Source organism: Thermobia domestica, chromosome 18 (assembly GCF_964235325.1).
Source record: "Thermobia domestica chromosome 18, izTheDome1.hap1.1, whole genome shotgun sequence".
NCBI lineage: Eukaryota > Metazoa > Arthropoda > Insecta > Zygentoma > Lepismatidae > Thermobia > Thermobia domestica.
The window spans coordinates 77,722,708-77,744,237 of NC_137471.1; the positions used below are offsets into that span (position 1 = coordinate 77,722,708).

Here is a 21,530-nt window from a genome sequence, read left to right on the forward strand (position 1 = left end):
AATACAGAATATACACATGTAACAGGTAGTTGTAACAAATGTAAACACGAAGGGTTTATGTGAAGATGCTTTACATATGCATTTTTTTTTGTATATATGGAAACCTAATTAAATTATAAAACAACTTGGTGTATATTTATACAAAATATATATGTTTGTGTACTTCAAATTTTAATATCAGTGCAAGGCATATTTTATCAATGTAAACTTTCAATATGGTGCGAAGCTGTCAGCTGACTAGCATGAATTCCTAAGACAAACGTCCCGTATAGTTAAGAATACCGAGTGAAATTTATATAAATTGAAACTCAAACTTGTTCATGGAGTATTTTCTTGCCTTCAACGCTTCGTTTGTTAGCGCATGCAAATATTACACTTAAAACAGGTTGAGTTTAGGGGTTCCACCAGAAATTGTTCCACCTTCTACTAATTGTTTTCTGATGTGTTCTACTCCCTCCAAGTAGCGGGCTGTCATCGTCGGGGAGGGGGTGGAGCTGAGAGGGCAGCTTCATTTTCCTTTCATTCATCACCCATCATCCGGATGTTCTTGCATGCCCTCTCAACCGCGAATACCGCTACCGGACTCGCGGCTGGGAGACAGGGAAGAGGATGGTGTGTTAATATCTTCCTCCATTTGTGGTAGACGTGCAGCCACTCAGCCTGCTGTTGTATGCGTCCAATGTTTGTGTTGTCTGGCAGAAGGTTCTAGGACATAGGTCGCCCCATATAGGTTAGTAGCGAGGTTGGTTCCTTTCTGTTCCAAAGTTTAATTTTGGTATTTATCCCGAAGTTGGGCGTCCGCTTTCGCCACGCTTTTTCGCTGTTATCTCCTTTGCACACTTTCTGCGGGTTAAGTTTAGAGTTACCCCTCCGCTTTTTATAAAAATCAGGAAAATTTACAGGAGAAATGAGGTAATAAATGATAATTTGAAGTTTTTATTTGATGTTTAGGAATGAAACTTCGGCAGGAGAGTTATATTTAATATGAGAAAAGATATGTGGAAGTTAGTACTATTTGCCGGATGCGGAAGCATTCACGGAAGGTTTCAGCAGCATGGTAGTTGTAAAATATGGCGAATATTGCGAACAGGTGTAACGGATGCGCAAAAATAATGAAGAAAACCTTTTAAATTTTTGGGAAGCCCACGGAGTACTGAAGTTAAGTGAAATGTAACAATTTTTAATACTTTAAGCACTGTTTTTTTGTATGTTGCAAAGTCCAAGGGCAACTCTGGACTGGAGGGGCAACTCTAAACTTAAACCCTTTCTGCAATTTGTTATTAGGTTCATTAATCGTGCTCTTCACAAACTTTTAAAAGATTTTGCTCGTTATCAACGTATTGCTTCACAAATGTTAAAACTGTTAGTTCATTGCCCTTGTACATTCGTCATGTTGATAACATAAATGTTCGTTTCTTTCCCACAATGCAACTGTTCGGTTACCTTGCGCCAAGTAGTTCCCTCCGCTCGCCGTATAGTCCCATGTTTATAGCCGCTTATATATAACAAATAAACATATTTTTCGAGACTCTCATATATTATAAGCACACAAACGATCAAATTATCCATATCTTTCCTGTAAATTTTAAAAATTTTGCTGGAAACGGACGCCCAACTTTGGAACTTAACCCTTAATTTTTAATTCACATAGTATTGCCGAGCGAGCGTGAGCGAGTGAAGGCGGGTTAGAGCCCCGCAGCGCACGTTGTTTTCTGTCTTTATTACAGCTCAATCGGGAGGGGCGTTTGTGTTCTAGAACCTTAACGTTGTCTGGTCCTGAGTCCTCGAAAATACTTAAAAATTCAAAAGAAAAAATTAAAACCCCAAAATATCCGCACATTTTGGATCCACTTATTGCTTTTCCGTGGCCACGCATTTTTGTTGACGCAATGATTTCTTCATTCCCCTTGTCCACGTCAGCCCAATGCTGATCCTACTGTAATATTATCCATAAGTAGAAGCTTTGCTTTGTATATACTTAAACACAAACAAACTATTTGCTGAGCAAAACAATATATTCACATAAAAAACTACATGCGTGTTACAGTTTCGCCAACTAACATTTTGGCTTCATCAGACACTATCTGGATAGTGTCTGATGAAGCCAAAATGTTAGTTGGCGAAACTGTAACACGCATGTAGTTTTTTATGTGAATATATTGTTTTGCTCAGCAAATAGTTTGTTTGTGTTTAAAAATGATCCTACTGGTGAACGTGTGCTTATGTGATGGCCAGAGGAGTAGCATAATTCTCACAAGCGCTCCGGTGGGAAGTTGCGTCGTTCACACATCTTTTCGATTAATAACTGTTTATTCAAAATATATTTTTCATGGATACAAAAAAAAAAAAAAAAAAATCTTTAAAATCGGGCCCGGGCCTACTCTCTCGTAAAAAGCTCAAAATCAGCGAGAGCGGGTCAAACTCTCAGGCTGTAGATAGTGTGGAAAAGACAAGTATCGCAAGGCCTGTAGTCCAATATCTTGTGATCAAAGATGCTGACGGTGCCAATGCTGAAGCTAACCGTCCGAGTGCTATTAAGGGCTTGTCTCCTTTCGTTATTAATAAAGTAATTACGTATAACGGCCGACAGATTTAAGATATCAAGAAATTACGGAATGGCACTTTATTGGTGGAGGCGGGCGACGAGAAGCAAACAGCGAAGGTACTGAATTTGACTACCATTAGACCAGTGCACGTGTCAGTAGAACCTCATCGTCTACTGAACATCTCTAGAGGAATCATATCATGTAGGTACCTTCTAAATGTCACCGAGTAGAAGTTAAATCGGAGCTGGCTGAACAACATGTTGTAGATGTAGCTCGCATCTAAAGCAAGAAGTCGTGTGAACTCGTTACTGCTGTCACTAATTCTACTGGTTCTTATGGACTTAAGGTTCGTTCCTATATTCCCAGACTCCTGCGCTGTTTCAAATGTCAACACCTCGGGATACACCAGCACTCGTGTAATGTGAGTGCTGCTCTTTGTACGAATTGTGGCCAGGGTAGCCATGGTGTGGAAGCCCGTAGAGCGACCAAGCCCTTTTGTATCAAATACAAGGGCGAACATTCTTCTTGCTCTCGAGAGTGTCCAGTCTTTCAATGTGAGAAACGTATCCGAGAATTAACGGTTGTTGAGAAGATCTCTGCTGCCGATGCTAAGTGTCACTTAAAAGAAAGTATCCCTTCCTCACTTTCTGTGCCCTTTGGTAGTGTTGTAGCAACTTCTTAGAAATCTGTGGTGACCCAGATGTCTGACGTTTCCACTCAGACAGATCTTGTTCACGACAAAAGTCCAGTCGCATCTACTAGCGAACTTCCTAAAACCCCACGTGTTTCTGTTTGTGTTGGTCTTCGGCGTACTTCATCTTATATCACTGTCTAAAACTTAGCCAGCATATCCGCCGGCACAATGATACGGATCTTTTCCCCCCACAAGAGCAAAATTCCCACTGGTTCATAAGCCACCTACAGTTTCTTTAAAACCTGACATGGTGGAAGCAGGCCCGTATTCAGGTAAGTGCTATTCTATGCTTGATCACAGGGCGGCAAAACTTTTGATATTTTGAATGAAATCTTTAAGTTTTACGTCCCACGTTACGCCGGCGAAGCTAAAGGAGACGATGATGATGAGGAAGAATAAAATTGTGGAATGAAGAAAGTGGAAGGAAACGAGAGAACCCTGTGAAAAGAAACGTACACGGCATTTGTTCACCACAAGCTCACTTAGCGCGAGCTGGGATCGAACTAAGAACCCCTGCACCAGAGGTGAATGGTCTACCACTGAGCCACTTCGGCCCTCAGGACTTTTTTTTTTTTAAGGTTCACAATAAAGTAATATTTAAAATAGCACCCCGCAGAGTCCCGCACAAGCGCGAGAAAATATGTTAATGTGTTTAATTCGCTCTAATTACAGTAGTTACTAATTAGCTAGCTTATCTGATTATTTTTAAAAGTCATCCTCTCCCACCCCCATCCAAAGGGGTGAGGATAAACTTGAACATGAAAAGTGACACCGTTAAACTCAGCGACCTCGAAAACTATAAATTCAACACTAATATATATGTCGTTTTCGTTTACTTTTAAAATCTCGCCCCCTTTCCTTGAGAGTGGAGTATGTCCTTGAAGCTCAATTGAATTAAAACTGTCATTATACATCTCAGTGACCCCTAAAACTATGAATTCAACTCTAATATTGGTCGTTTTCAGGGGAGGGGAGGAGGATTATTAAGAGCACAGGGGCGCACAATATATAAATACGGGCCTGGGTGGAAGATGAACTTATGGATACAGAGTGGACGTTGCTTGGCCCATGTGGAAAGTTCGCCTGAAACGTCAATTTCTGGCTTTTGTTGTTATTTTTACTCGTTATTGTTGTGCATTTTTTTAGTGACTACTATTGTTATGTATTGTTATATCTTTCTCTGTTCTTCCTTATAATTCTATTTGTTGTTATTGTTCTATCTTTCTGTTTTTACTATTAATATTATTTATTGTTATTGATATATAGTAGGCCTACTTCTTGTTCTTATACATTTATTATTTTATCTTTTGTTTCCGATTTTTCTTTATATTTTGTTGCAGTTTTTAGTTTCTTCGCTTTTCATGTTACTTCTTACACATAGTCCGTGTTTACAGTAACGGGCACAAATAGCCTCGAAGCTGACGTCCCCATTAACCCTCAATCAACAACTAATGTATTCTAGACTTTTGTTTTCCTGAACTTGCTCAGTACCTATGTACAGACTTATAATATGTTGTATTCGATATACTTACACACTTATATGCCATTAAAACTAGGACTCGAGACATCCCGAACACCAGATTGTCATGGCGACTGGAAATACGAGGTTGGTGAAACTCTTTTTGACGATAATGTTACTAATTTTTACCTGTCAGTAGCGCTGATATTCATGTGCTTGGATGGATTAAAAAACAGATTATAATAAATTTCTTATAACATTGAAGATTTAGCATCTACCTTGGACTTTGACATGGATGGCCCTTCATTACAGAATTTTGATCTATTCAGAACAGTAGACAATTGGTATATCAGTAGTGAAGGTACACGGCCTATACATGAGACAACACTTAGAAACTTTAGGTATATTGCCTTCGACTGCTGCTAGTTTTTGAGGGATAGTCTGTAGACAGAGTTAAGCTTGTAGTTGTTATACAGTATCCATTCGTCTATTTAGTTTGATGCTTTTAAGCATCTTAATCAGTAAACAACTGCAGTAAAATATGCATTGTAGAATATGTTATCATTTTGCAAACTGCAAAAGCTTTGCATTGCGGTACACAGCGAGCCTTTTATTAAGTATTTTGTTTACAAATCGAATACAGTTTTTAATACTTTTATCATAACTTTCTAATCATTAATATCGGTATCTTTTGCTTTAAAATTACAAAAATATTCAAAGTACAGTAAACTTGCACATCACCATGAATTGTACATATATAAATATTTGATTTTGAGTTACCTGCACTCAGTATGACAAAGGTAATAGCACTATATGTAAGATATTTTAGTAATAAGGTATTTCTAATCAAGAATACTTTTTAAAAATATTTTTCATTTTATTTTTCTATTTAATAACAATTAGCTGAATTGCCCATTCTTACCACGGGAGGAATAGGTTATGGCAAACATTTGAAAGATTATTTAAATCTCCTTTTCTACCCCGGTATTTGATACACATTAGAACGGAACGGATAGATATTTCAACTTTATGAAATAATAATAATAATAATAAAAGACAGCTTGATTCAGATTTTCAAAACTTCATTTCAAACGGTGCAACTGTTATTATTTGCGAAAAATTTACAGAATCCCTTTTTCTTTTAAGAGACGCATTTCAATCAAAGTATAGGACTAATGATAAACACCCAGATTAATTGAAGTTGTAACTATGTTTAAAAATAATTTTAAACGATTCAGCTGTTTTTGGTGCATGCCTAACGAATGATTTTCAATGAAAAGTTATATACCGAGTTCTGCCTCTCTAACATGAGAGGATCGTGAGATACTCAATATTCGGCGTACCTGTTTAACTCCCCTTTCCCCCATAGGGTACATGTTTCAATGAAAATAACATGATAAAAACCCGAGTCGAGTCAGGTTCTATTTTCAGATATTCATTTTACAGTTCAGCTGTTTTCACGTGATGATGAGAGAGAATGACGTTGTTATTTTAATATATTAAGAAAAACATGATGGAAATTGTCTTTTCCTTCACCTAAGAAAAGCGGAATTTTGTAAAACACTAGGCCGCATGTCCACTCATTTCTCGTAAATAGTTTATACGTAATGTAATGAAACTATGAACTGAGAATTTAAAAAATCATTTTTTCATAAAAATTATAATGGCAATTTGGTAGGTGAAGATGGAATTAAGTTTTTTGTAATATTTTAACTTTTGGATATATGCATTACATTATTTTTAAAACTTACAAGGACAGTATTTGTAATTAAGAAATTGTTGGAAGCAGAAGCAAAATAGTTAAGAATTACCTGTAGTTAAATAACATTGCTTGTTAGTAGTAATTAATAATTTGGATAAAATTACGAAAAAGATGAAAGCAAACCTTAGGGTAAATTAAAATTTAAAAATACTTATTTTTACATTATTAGATAACAATAATATTTTGTTAGAAAATGTAATTAGGACTTTTTTAAGATTTTGTAAATTTTTATGTTGGCTTTTGGCAAAGTTAAAAGGAAAAATAATTAAGGCAAACAAGGACAATAGTCCATATAAAATGACCAAGTTTGCAACTAAAGATTCATTCGTCATTCTGCATTCTGGATTCGTCATTCTGCATTCTGCATTCTGGGTCCTGTATCCAGAATCGCAATGGAATGGTCTCCCCCCCAGTGTTTTTCACACTGTTTAGTGTTTGTCAATTTATTCAATGTGTATTCGAACTCAGAATTTAAAAACTAATGACATACGCTAAAGGTACTGTTCAGGAATTTTTCTTCCAGTTGGTGGGGTAATGTAATGAAACCATGAACTGAGAATTTAAAAAATCATTTTTTCATAAAAATTATAATGGCAATTTGGTAGGTGAAGATGGAACTAAGTTTTCTGTAATATTTTAACTTTTGGATACATGCATCACATTATTTTTAAAACTCACAAGGACAGTACTTGTAATCAAGAAATCGTTGGAAGCAGAAGCAAAATAGTCAAGAATCACCTGTAGTCAAATAACATTGCTTGTCAGTAGTAATTAACAATTCGGATAAAATCACGAAAAAGATGAAAGCAAACCTCAGGGTAAATTAAAATTCAAAAATACTTATTTTTACATCATTAGATAACAACAATATTTTGTCAGAAAATGTAATTAGGACTTTCCTAAGATTTTGTAAATTTTTATGTTGGCTTTTGGCAAAGTTAAAAGGAAAAATAATTAAGGCAAACAAGGACAATAATCCATATAAAATGACCAAGTTTGCAAGTAAGAAATCATTCTGCATTCTGGATTCTGCATTCTGCATTCTGCATTCTGGGTCCTGTATCCAGAATCGCAGTGGAATGGTCTATACGAAATTACAAATGCCGCAAGAAAGACCATTGTCCGGCCAAGACCAAGTGAAATATGCAATAAGGTAATGTATGACTACAGAGAACTTTAACTGTCTATTTTGCATGTGACATGAAATTAGGAGGTCTCTGAAAGTGACAGGCAGATTTGAATGTTTAAATATTTAGCTTATTTCCGTTTGGTTAAGCATTGAGTAAAATTATAATGATCTGTTATACAATTAATCTGACATACTATGTCTGGTTGTGAATTCAGTACTCTTGGATGCTCACTGTTAAATAATTTATATTGTTACAAAAATATCCACTATACTACCATTGTAAGTCAGTTGTTTCATCAATAAAATATTGTCATTTTATGACAATAAGAGATTGCAACCACTAGTTTAATTGCACTCTTTTAATTTGAGGTACAAATTCACTATTCCTTTTGTAATTTATATAACACAAATTACGATATAATACAATTTATTTTGATTTTGATTTCTTTAATATTTTAATTTTTTGACTTACGGTACAGTAAAGTTTCATCTTCTCAACGTGAAGGGCTCATGAGATACCCTTATTTTTGGCATACATTTTAAACACCCTTCCACCTTCGGATACATATTTATAAAAATGACATGGTAAAATTTCGGTTCAAGCAATAATGTTCAAGTACTATGTTCAAACATTAATTTCAAACGGTTCAGCAATTTTGTCAAAAATATGGAAAGCGCAACGAAAGAGGAGAAAGACTGATTGAATTCTCCATGAAGAACAACCTAGTAGCAACAAATAGGTACTTTGTTCAAGAAACATAAGTACAGGATTTATACGTGGAAAATACCAGGAGATTTACAGAGGTACCAAATAGATTATATACTCGTTAAGGGAGAAACCAAATTAATTAAGAACAGTGGAAGTTACCCTGAAGCAGATAATAGACAGTGACCACAACTTACTCACAATAAAGACTGAGTTGAAAATTAAGAAGTTATGAAAAAAAAAAAAGAAGAAAAATGGAAAACTTGATACAGGCAAGCTAAAGAACAAAGAAATTCAAGAAAGATACTCGAGAGTGACAGTAGAGAAGATAGCACAAGAACCAACGAAAGAATGAATTAACAAGGAATGGTCATTCATAAAAACTGACTGAACTGCTTACTATCACAAAGGAAGTATTGGTTCACGAAGAAAAATAGCAAGGAAAGAATGTATTCACAAAAAAAATTCTGAACTGAATAGATGAGAGAAAGAAATTGAAGATGTAACATACCTTGTTTGTTACAGACAAGTTAATAGGCTCAATGTAAATTTTGATTTATATTCTTCATATTGTTTATTATTATTGTATTTTTCTAATAGCGTAATCCAAAGTTTTATATGTTTGTTATTCTTTTGCAACCATTGCGTTGTTATGCAGATTTTGTTGTGTTTGGGACGGTGGCTTTTGTAGTAAACTGCTCTTAAGTCTGTTTTGCAAATGTTCTTCTTCTTCTTTTGAGTTGCATAGAGTAGGAGAATATACAGGCATAAGGACATTACGGAATGAGGCCAGTCTCTAACGTTGATTTAGAATTCGAATTAAGGTTGTAGTATTCTTTCTTTTCTATATTTTATTCATTAATGTCTGTATTTCATGTAAATTATCTTTATATTGTTCAACCAAGCGTTGGTAAAAACTTCACCGAAATTTCCGTCAGAGAGGATGAAAGAGAAGTGACGCGGTGAAACAACTGTCTTTATATATACTGTGTACTTCACCTATACCAGATCGAACTTGTTACTTGTGCCTTCTTTCTTTGGTGAAAGAAATTCAATTATTTGAAGTGTTAAGACTCATTCTGTCATTCTATTATATTCAACATGATTCTCGAAGGAATCATGCCACCGACAGTAATGTTATTTGTCCAGTGTTGTTGGTGAGAGATGGATGATTCTAATGTCAAGAGGGTAGGCCAGCTGAGCACATGGTAATTCCTTTGTACTTCAGATTCATGCAGAGATAATGGAAAATTTCTCTCTCTTGTAGCTACATTCCAGGTAATGTGATTAACTTTAAGTTTATCTACGGAGACTGCTCTACATTGGAAACATCAAAGTGAAGTGAATATAAGTTTTTTTTTTTTTTGAAATATCAAATCTTGAAACCGGAATTCGCAGGAAGTTACTTGATATATTTGGTGCAGATAAATTATTACGGAACAAGATTGTGCTAAATGAAAGTGTTATTCCTTCTTGAGAGCTATAGTGGGTTATCAGAGTTGAGATAAACGGAAATAAAGTACTGTAGTTCTCCATATGTACAAAATAATATTTGTGGGTACTAAAATGTATAGCTTACAACCGTATTTCACATACAACACGATGTCCGAGTAAAGAATTCCTATGGGGGAAACCTTCTCCCAGGGGGGCCCAGCCTGTGCACGGCCTCGAACAGTCCTAGTCAGCCCTCTCATCATGTAAGTCACACGTTGTATTAATCTCTCTCTCTCTCTCTCTCTCTCGGCTGCGACGTTTATTAAGTCTTGTGTTGAATCGAAATATCAGCTTATTAATTCGTTATATACTGTTAAAGCTCCAGTTTAAATAACGTTTCGTATATTATAGATTGATGGTATTTACCAGTTCTCCTCACTGTTTGTTATAGATACAGATGACTATATTGGTAAGGTTGCCACGTTACAAAGGCTATTCTTAAAAAGAGTGTGTACGTTTTCAGAAGTTTGTCTGCCTTCGGGTTATTCTATGTTAAGAGTACATAAGTTCAATGTGTTCATCTCGTTGAGTTTATAGATACTTCAAGCTACGTTAAGTCTGCTCGTTCTCTGTCAGTTAGTCGTCTGTCGATATATACATACATAATTTCTCGTCCATCCGTCCAACGCCTATCCAGTCAGTACATAAGTATTTCATTCAATCGTTGTTTATTAAGTATAGTACATATCATTTTGTCCATTATCTATCAACTCTAAAGTGTCCATCTATGGTTTATTATTTATACCGTCTGTCAAACTTGTCCGCCCGGAAGGGAACATTATTATCAATAATCAAGTCATTAGTTGCTGTGTCGTCCTGGTTGAATGTTCGGCTGTACATGTTATTATCTAAGCTGTTACGGCGTATTGAACTATGGGAAGTGTGTGAACAGGAGTTCGATCATGCTGGAGTTGTGATTGAGATTTCAGGGGTATGATATTCGACGTTATTATTATTATGACTTTATAGTTAGTAGTAAAGTGCGCCCAGGATTGGAGCTGCCGAGCGGGGATGTTTAGTAAATATTTCCTCCGTTCCGTCGTTGAGTATTGACTTCGGCACCTGAACTGAGCCAGGAAGCGGTAACACTTCTCTCAGCTGGCGCTCGCTCAGGCGAGAATTACTCTGTTCTTGTTATTGCGCCGTGCATACGATGAGTGATGTGAAGTTCTTAGTGTTTATTCAATTTTCCTGTGACTAAATTATAAGTGTTTCTCTTAAGCGGCGTGACTAAGTTTAAGTAACTGTTTTAACATTTACGGTATAATCTACTCCAAATAATTGGATGACTGACAGTTCTGTTATAAACATTGAAGGAGGGAAGTCTGATAATGGTTTGGATTGTAAAACAAGTTTGATGTGAAACTGACAGGCAGACTCTATTTTATTCCTTTGATTTTTTTTTTCTTTTCTGTCCGATGTCCATATATTGTCTTATAGGTCAAGGCACCTTACTTTGATTGTAACATTTGGTTTAACTACAGTGGTGGAGTAGAAAGAATTGAAGTATTGTTAATAAACTATATCTAGAAATGATTTTTTTTCTTTCTTGCAAAGTACTAAAACAAATCAAGGTAATATATAAATATATACATATATTTAAGATAAACTTCATTAAAAGGGGTGAATTAACTGGAGCTAGTACTCTTTCCTCTAATCTACATCCGCCGGAGGTAAGTTTCTGGTTCTTCGTTTTGTTTTGTTTTGTTTTCCGTTGCGCAAAGAATTTCCCTTCTTGGTTCCTTTCGGGGATCAAGAAGGCGAGTTCAAGGGAGGCGGTCGTTACGTGTTGGCAATAGTCGAGCCTTCCCTTGAACTAGGCCATAGATTGTAGTGGTGTAATACAAAGAAAATCGTCAATATTGAGGCTAAAACGCAATATAAAAGAATAAGAAATCAGATCATTCGTAAATGCATACTTGCCAAGGATGGATAAGACAACAATGTGAAGAAATCGAAAAGAATATGAACACAGGATGAATAGATGTGACTTATAAGAAGGTTAAGATAAACTTCAAACCACGGAGACCAAAGACCAATGCATTAAAAGATAATGAAGAAAGATCCAGCTGCGCAAAGCTGAAGATAAAGTGGAAACATGAAAGAAATATTTAGAAAGTATCTGTGGAAGCAACAGCTAATTAGAAGAATTAGAAAACATGGAGAAAGTAGAAGAGACAAGAAAAGAGTTCATCTCAGATTCGAGTACGACAAAGCATGGTAAAGCTCCAGGTGTATATGAGACACCAGTAGAAATCTTACAAAGTGCGGAGTAGAAAGTTCAAGACAAATTATATAAATAAATTAACATTTATGAAGAAGGCAGGTGGCTACAGTCTTCCAGACCAGCAAGATACTGACAATACCAAAAACAGAGGTTCTGGTAAATGCAAAAATCACAGAACGATAGCTTGCTTACGCATGCTTCATAAATCTTGACAAAGATAATCTATAGAAGAAGTACTTGCAAATGACCAGTTTGGATTCAGAAAGAAGTCAGAAACGAGAGAAGCAGTAATTGCATTAAGAGAATTGCTAGAAGAAAAAACATTTGTGGACCTGGAAAAAGCATTTGGCAATGTAGAATGGAACAAAATGCTCAGAATTCTGAATGAAGCAGGAATAAACTATAAAGAACAAAGAAGGATATATAACCTGTACAAAGAAGAAGAGGCAACAATTGAAATAAAAGGAGAGAGAGAAGCAGCAACAATCCAGAAATGAGTTAGACAGAAACTCTCATTGTCACTAATTTTGTTTGATCTCTACATTGAAGAAGCAATGAAAGAAATCAAGAACGTTCACAACATATGAATAACTGTTCATGTGCAGAAAATAACGCACTTCATTTGCGAACGATTTCGTGATCGTGTTGGCAGACAGTGAGGGGAAATTAAAGAGACAAGTCTCAACGGTATGCAACAACTACTTAGCATCAAATTCAACATGAAGATTAACAAGAATAAAACAAAAGTTATGAGATGCGCTAGAAAACAAACAACGAGATAAATGAAGATCAGAATAGGAGGTTTTATGTTGGATGTCGCTTGGTGGATGAAATGGAGGTATTATGTTACTGATAGAGTAAAATAAAGATAACGTGCAAGCAAGATGTGAGATCCAGAGTAGCTCAGGCGAAGAAGACATTTGAAGAAAAACAGAAATTTTTAACCGGAAGCATCGGGATAGAGCTGAAGAAAAGGCTGATAAAAGCTTATGTGTGGAGTGTGGCATTGTGTGGATGAGAGACATGGACACAAAAAGAAGAGGAAAAAGTGAGACTGGGAGCCTTTGAAATGTGGTGCTATAGAAGAATGATGACAAGATATCAAATGAGAGAGTATTGGAAATGGTATAAGGAAAAAGGAGTATATTGAAGACTATTTCGAAAAGACGAGACAGGATGATTAGACACATTATAAGACATGTAGGAATCCCGTTAATAGCTAAAGAATAAATTACAGAAGGAACAAAAATACCTACGGAAGGAACAAAAGTCGCGAATGAAATATACAGACCAAATAATACAAGATATAGGGAAGAAAAACTACAAAGAAGAAAAATGTCTGGCTCAGGATAGGAAATGATGGGAAACCGCATCAAACCAATCGAGATATTGGTTGAGGTGATGAGAGACTCAAAACATATTTGCAATAAGGTGTTAATATTCTTATAACTCCAATGTCAGTTGATATTTTAATTTATAAAATACGTTATTTCGTGTGGAAATTAAAATGTTCACTGATATTAAAGTTACAAGCAAGTGATGATCTTACTGCATAAGATGTTTTAAGCCTGTATGGTCCATGGAAGTGGTTATGTATCCGAAATATTGAAAACTTACTTCAATTTCTAGGAGTACAAAATGGTTAGTATTATTTTCATCTTGTAATATGTATTCCAGCGTGCTATCAGTCAATATGCATCCTATAATTTAGTGATACATGATATGGGATGCTTCACAAATAACAACTTTGGACCCTTCTGCAGAAAGGTAACAAATGGTTACGAACATGCCTCCCGAGCGAGTCGAATATTAACATAAGCTAGAAGAGGACCACAGGGGCAAAAGTAAAGTTCGTTATTGTATTAATACGCCCTGTCACTTTGTTAAGCAATAATACTGTACTATTATGTGCCCATGGAATTTTAATCCGACTGTTGCGGCAACCAAATCCTGTTTCCTTCTATAGACAAGCACTAATGCAGAATTTCAGTTGTTCCAGCAATATTTTTACATGTTATTGTTTTTTTTTCCCCGACAAACACTAAAATTAGCAGTGACGTTTTAAAATCTTAATGATCACTACCAGAGCTGGAACCTATTTCAAATGAATGTATTTCAGATACCTATTTAAAATACGAAATACCATTTTGTATTTTATATTTGAAATAGGTTTTTTAGTGTATTGTGTTATTTTGCATAATATGCAAAATACAAAAGAGGTCTGATCTTGGCAATAAAATATTACGCAGTTTACGAAACTGCCCACACTATACTCTCTGAAGTAGAAGAAAATGTTAGTGATGAATCTGATGATGATGAAGTGGAATCTTCGGACTCTGATATTATGGATGTAGAAGAAACTTTGGAAGGTAGTACTTCATTTACATTGCCAGCTCATCAGTGTTGTTGTGCTCATAGTGTTAACCTTGTTGTATCCGTTGATAGTAAAGATGCTTCCAAGGAAGTAGGTGGAGGGAATAGTGATGGGTATATTCTCGGGAAGATATTTTTCGGGAATATTCCCGGGGAAGATTCCCAAAATGGGAATTTATGCGGGAATTTATGTACAATCAGAAAGAAAATTGCATTCTATTACTATATTATGATTTCAAAGTTGAATTAGTTTTTCTATCACAGCATATTATTACTGTTGTCCACAGAGGATTCTCTAAAATGTATATTCTGAACGGTACTATGTTACTTTATTAACACTCTATTATATTTAGAGAGTACGCATAAATGTATATTTATTTACAATATGTTCTATCAGTTAAATATGTGTGAAAAATTATATAGTAACAGTTGAAATTTATATGTAAGTGGATTTGCTCAACTTGACTCTATTACTAATATTATAAACACATTAAATTTATAAATGTTATAAACCAATTAGATTGGGTAAATGCTAGAAGATACATGTCTCACCAATTTATCAACATTTGCGCATACATATTTATGTTCACAAAATTTGCAAGATACTTACTTATCTTTATATTTTAGCACGTAACATTGCCATACACGACCTTTCATTCTACCTATTTCTCGAAATTCTATACGTTATTTCACATGTAAAAGAAGTCCGAGTACATCTTCAGAAATTCGAGTCAGAGAGAGGAGACAGACCGACGTCTATTACTAATGGTGGTTCACGGTTTATTAATAGCACTTTATCTCTATTTCTACACAATTCCAAATTACTTTACAAAATGGTTCCTTTTCATCATTTGTAAATTAGTACTTTGCTAATTTTGGCTGTTCTTTAGCATTGGGGGCCAGTTTTTGCACCTACTTTTTTGCGATATTCTATTCCGATGCGGTTGTTTTATGGTTTCATACGTTAAATTACGTTACCAACATTAAATTTAGACAGTATTGCAGAGCGAGCGTTAGCGAATGAATGCGGGTTAGAGTCCCCCATGGCACGTTGTTTTCTATCTTTGTTACCAACAATTCACTTTCTTTTCTCACATAAATCACTTCCACTTACCTTTCCGTTTTGTATAAATTCCCTACTGCCCTAAAAAAATGTGTTCGATACTTTCTTGACTACTTGAACATCACTATCAACTCATTTCTTCCGTAAATCATCCTACTTTTTGCTAGTTTTGACCCCCCAATACTAAACAACTACCTTACTTTTTAGTGCAAATACAAATGGAACTAAAAAAAAATCATATTATTAGTTATATAAAGTACAGTCAAATAATAACCTCCAAATTCTTTAAAACCTAGAATTAAATCATAATATAATAAAATAAAGTAATTAGTCATATTGTTCTTATAATTTGAAAGATAAAGTAAAGAAATGGAAATAAATTCGGGAATTTATAGGCCAGGAAAAAACCCGGGAATATTCCCATTTTTTAAAATTCCTTCCCACCGGGAATATTCCCACTGTCCATCACTAGGAGGGAACTACAACAGACATCAACACTGTGTCTTCGCAAAGTGTAGTGCACTCTGAAACTTGCTGTCGAAATCCCCTAAATCATGGGAAGTTTTCAAAACATGTTGATGTGTCTCCCACAATACATTGTCGTACAAAGTAGAATTCTTATTTTGACAGTTTAATGAAGCTTCAAAGCGTAAAGAGTAAATTAAATGATGCATGCCTTGCACTGGGAATTCCCACTTTCCTCGACGAATGCTTAAATTGTATGGAGTCTATCGCACAAGGACTTAATCGACTCCAATCGTCTAATTAACTGATTCTATGGCCTATGGAAGCCAGAAGTGTAATGCTACGTTCACAAAAGCTCTTCATCGATTTCTGTCCTTAGCCAACTGGATCCATTTTCTACTTTGTATTCCTATTTCTGCGAGATTCACCTTAATGCTGTTCTCCCATCTGCGCCTTGGTCTTCCCAATGGTCATTTTCCGATTGGATTTCCAGTTAGGACTTTGAAAGTGTTCCTAATTTTTTCCATTGTGGCTACATGACCTGCTTATCTGAGCTTCCTAAACTTGATGACCCTAACAATGTTTGGTGATCCATTCGTCTGACTCTTTCTTTTATGGCGAGCTTATCCCAGAACTTATTCGCATGAAGATAATTCTGGAAAAACTAGAACTCTGTTCATTTAAGTATTGTAATCCTTTAGTGAAGGCATTGTTAAAGGGCGTGGACTAAAGATTCCATGAAAATTTAACCTTGGGATCGTCAGTAAATGGTGCTATCTTTGCTTCTGTTATTCATTCGTTTTTTAAACTTACATGGCTTTTCAAGGAAAACAGATCATCTGGGAAAGATGCATTTATGGAAAAGATTCACCATGAACATTCAACTTATAAGACTGTACCGTCAAATGAGAAAGCAGATGATCTTAATGATGAACAATATTTGTTCGAATCGGACATCAGCAATCACGAGGAGAATATCTGTGCGTCCACCAATGTTTCTCAGTTACAGTGTCTCCAGTACCTTGAGAATTCAGATACTTCACTTTGTGTACTGGAGAAGTACCCACTTGTTCTCAAATTATTTAAAAAGTTCAATACATGTGTGCCAAGTTTAGCAGCTGTTGAGCAATTTTTCTCATTTGGGGGCATTATTATGAGACCCTACAGAATGAGTATGAGTGACAAAATGTTCGAGGAACAGTTGTCACTCACTGAAAGCGAATAATCATTTCCTTAAATGAAAGAAGCGTGTTTGATGTAGGTCTAATGGAAGTGTTTGATGTTGTATTGCAAAGAAAATTGATGTGTTTGGTATCTCAATTATTATATAAACCATAGTCAATAGAAATATTTTGCAGATTCTGTATAAAATTAGTGATACCTATTTTGTATTTTAAATACGTTTCTGAAAACTATTTTGTATTTTAAATGCATTTTGTGATACTATTTTGAATTTTGTATTTCAAATATGTTTTCTTACCTATTTTGCCCAGCACTGATCACTACACATACTCAGTACTAACTGACGTCTTTGCGGTAATAACACAAAGGCAATCTAAGTCGCTGGTATTTACACACTTCGTACGGTTTAAAGTATTTTACTTCCATATATCCAGGAAGTGAAATATTTTAAATTGTGTAAAGCATATGTAAATAATTGCGTCTTATATTGTTTATATATTATGTATATGATTCTTTTCCCATTTTTGTGGTGATTTCTAGCACACATCTGACATTGCTTCGTTGTGTAATCTGCGCCGGTGACTGGTTGATTTTGTTGGTGTCCATATCTATGGTCTGTATTTTCAATAGGATAAACTATGTGCAATATTAGGGTCTTAGATTGTTTTTATATTGAGTCAGTTAAGCTTTGAAATAGTGTTTGTTATGTAGTGATCACCAACATTTTAAAAAGTTATCTCTAATTGTTGTGTTCTCTATGATAAAGGGACAAATTTCAATCTCTTTACATAAAAGAAATCTTGACTCTCTGACTAGTCAATGCCTAGGCCAAGCTGCTTAATCTGAAAACTTGAAACTTGGACTGTACATAGGATTTGTAACGTAAGGTACCCTAACAGTAAGATAGATTTTTTGGAAATTTGATGTGGAGGGCAGGAAAAGGTAGGTTCAGAGACATTTAATTTGGTATTTGAAGTTCTCATTTAAAATAATTTAACACGTGTTTTTGCTTTTTTTCGATTTTTGACATGGAAAGAAAGAAAAAGGAATGGAGGGAACTCGAGCTTGTGTCCCATAGTTATCCTTAATCGCTCAATACACGGATTGTGCCACGAACAACCACACACGTAAGGGTGTAAATGTACTTCATCAAATGTTTTTCCCACATTAAACGTAGTTTCCCCATGTAAAGAAGAAGACTTCTGCTAGTAACGTGTATAGTACGAGGGTGATTTCATAAATAATTACACTAATTTTTGTGACTTAGACCTTAATTGTTTGGAGAGGATCTCTTTGCGGGCCTACAGTATAATCTTTCTGCTTGGCAATGAAGGAATCGCAATGTCCGAGTAGCTTCTGTATTCCATCAAGGATGCCATTTTTGTGAAGCTGTCGAATGGTTCGGGTAACGGACGCAGAAGGCTATTCCAGACATGGAAAGCGACGTCCACGCATACGTTGTTTCAACTTTGGGAACAGGTCGTAGTCTGGTGGACTCACGTCCGGACTGTAGGGAGCATGAGGTAACATTTCCCAACTATATTTGCGAAGTTTTTAACGCACAGCATTAGCGGTGTTCGGGCGAGCGTTGTTGTCGTGAAGACTCACTGGACCTGCCCTGAGCAGCTACTGTCGAGTTTTGTGCTTTTCTCTGTGCAGTTTCAGCAGCAATTCACAATAATACGCTGCTGTGATACTTCTTCCACATGGAACTCTGTCCGTTATGATAATGCCTTGGTGGTTGTAAGCAAAATTCATCATTTGCTTAACCCTTGATTGTGATCGGCGACACTTCTTGGTCTTGGAGAATATCTCTCCACTCGTTGGATTGTCATTTAAACTCCGGCTTGAAGTCTCTAATCCGCGTTTCATCAATAGCAGTAATGCGACACAGAAAGTGTTCACCTTTAGCGTTGACTCTTTGTTTTATCACCATTGCATTGTCCAGACGTGTCTGCTTCTGTTCAGCAGTCAGGAAGTGGAGGATCGATCGGGCAGAAAATGTTCTCTTCTGTAAATCACTTCAGAATCTTTTCAGAATTTGGTATACTAACGCAGATGGAATTCCTGTGATGTCAGATAGTTCCTCATGTCACACAGCGATCTTGTTCAAATATCTGTCGGGTTTTTGGGATGTATCTTCATGTATGATCTCTGATCTTCAATAGACATGTTATCCGAGACACCTGCCGTCTCCATTTCCAACACTTGTCAGAACCACACTGTTTTCACTAGAGAGCACACAATCACACTTCGATTTCATCATCCATTCCGCAGAGTTGCCATAGTATGCATTATTTATGAAATGATCCTCGTATTTGTGAACTCAGTTCTTCATTAGTGTCTGGTTGTCGGAAGCAACATGATTGGTTGCCGAAATCATACCAGGAATATAGTAATCCGATTAATATTCCGAGATAATGTTTTTAGCTTCAAATGTTATTTCTTGATATTAATTTTTACTTTATAGGCCTACTTTACATACTGGTTTCCATAATATATTTACTCACTGTAATAAATCAAATCTAATATATTTAAAAAACACAAAGAAGTGATCTAACATATTTATTCTTTAACCAACAATAGAATATCTAACAGTCTTAACAAATTAAGTCCTTTTTTTTTTTAAACTTAAGTATGTTTCTTAACGTTTTTTGGCTCAACAGTTATAAGTGCAGCCGAAATGTTGATGCGAACGATTAGGTTGTTATTTCTACTCTTGCTTCCGAATCCAGTTTCGCATACGTAAAGTCGTGAGAATCGAACTCTGGAAAATAGTGACTTAAAGATAATTACCAGATGTCAGTATTTACCTTTTATAAATTTCATATCAGTAGGTGCATATTAAAACTTATACATATGAATGTTTTGTAATTTGCAATTTTTAGTAAATTTTAAAGGAGTTTGGTTTATTCTACTAACAGATTTCTGTAATTCCTGAATATTATTCCTAATTTCGAGCTTTCGGCTCAGCTGGAGGAATAAAAACAGGAAAAATAAAAATAAAAACATCAAGGAATAAAATGGAACGGACTCACCAAGGGAAGAGCGTTGTTACAACGCACAACGCACTTGTTGAGCTCAGCGATCACACATCAAATGATAATGATGTAAGCTGTAATATGACGGAGTCACTTTGTGCGTTTTTTTTTTCTTTCTTTAGTGGAAGATTACCAGTTCGTGCGGTCATTTTTGTTGTTATACCAATACTGAGAGAATTTTGTCATTTCTCCTTCCCATTCCTCATTTAACCACCCCTTGACTTTTTTTTTTTAATGAGTAATAATTTTTCAAACACGAGTATCTCTATTTTATTTCTGGCCCCCAGTAAAAGTTTTTCTTTTGGTTTTGCCTATATAAGTCTCATGCCAACTGCATTTTATTTTGTAAATACCCGATTTTTCATTTTCGTAGCTCTTAAGTTGGATAATGTTCTTTTCTAAGCTTTCAAAACTGTATAAATTATATTATTACCGAATCACATATTGTAGGCGATTCCAACAATAAAGCACTAAAATTTCCCCATCTTGGCTTGCTTATAATTTATAACAGTAAAGCAAACGTTCTTGTTAGATCAATTATCTCAGGACAACGTCATCCCACGTTTAAATTGGCTAAATGACTTATTAACTATCTGGGGGGCGCGGTGGCTCAGTGGTAGAGCGTTCACCTCCGGTGCTTGGGGTCCCTGGTTCGATCCCATGTCGCGCCGTGTTGACTTTGTGGTGGACAAACACCGTGCTCGTGGTTTTTTTCGGGATTATCCCGTTTCCTCCAACTTTCTCATTCCACCATCATTTATTCCTCATAATCACCGTCTCCTTTAGCCTCACCGGCATAACCGAGGGACATAAAACTGAAAGATTTCATTTCATTTTCATTTATTAACTATCCCAAGAATCAGAATATTTCCCTTACTCATTGCGTGCAGAATAGCTTAGAAGTAAAACAACTAATATTTAACTTAGTTGATATCGGTACCTTTAAAATTGCGTCGATAGACGTTGTTATGTATACATCCATATCTTTGCAATGAGTTTTTGAATCGGTTACAACCATCCTGTACAGTAAGAACCTTAATACATCCGAAGCGAACGAAATACTCAGGCTCCTTCAATGTCTTCTCCTGTGAAGGTAATATTTACCACGAAGTCGAAGGTCTAGCGATGGGGAACTCATTATCACCATTACTGACTAATTTGTACTTCGTTCGATTAAAAGTAAGATTCTGATAGAACAGATACTGGATGCGGTACGCTATTATAGATATGTGGACGACGTACTTTTCTTGTACAAGAATAATTCACAGCTAGATTTTTTTACTAAATAAATTAAATTGTATTCATAGAAGTTTGAAATTTACAGTTGAGAAAGAAAAGCTAGATAGACTTACTTACTTAGATTTCAATATAAGTTCACTACTAGTATCC

General features: G+C 35.6%; 1 long non-coding RNA gene across 2 annotated transcripts in view; it reads left to right on the forward strand.

The window, feature by feature from the left end:
• Nucleotides 1-21,530, forward strand: part of LOC145675645 (uncharacterized) — a 203,221-nt gene that overhangs the window by 260 nt on the left and 181,431 nt on the right. The window lies entirely within an intron of this gene.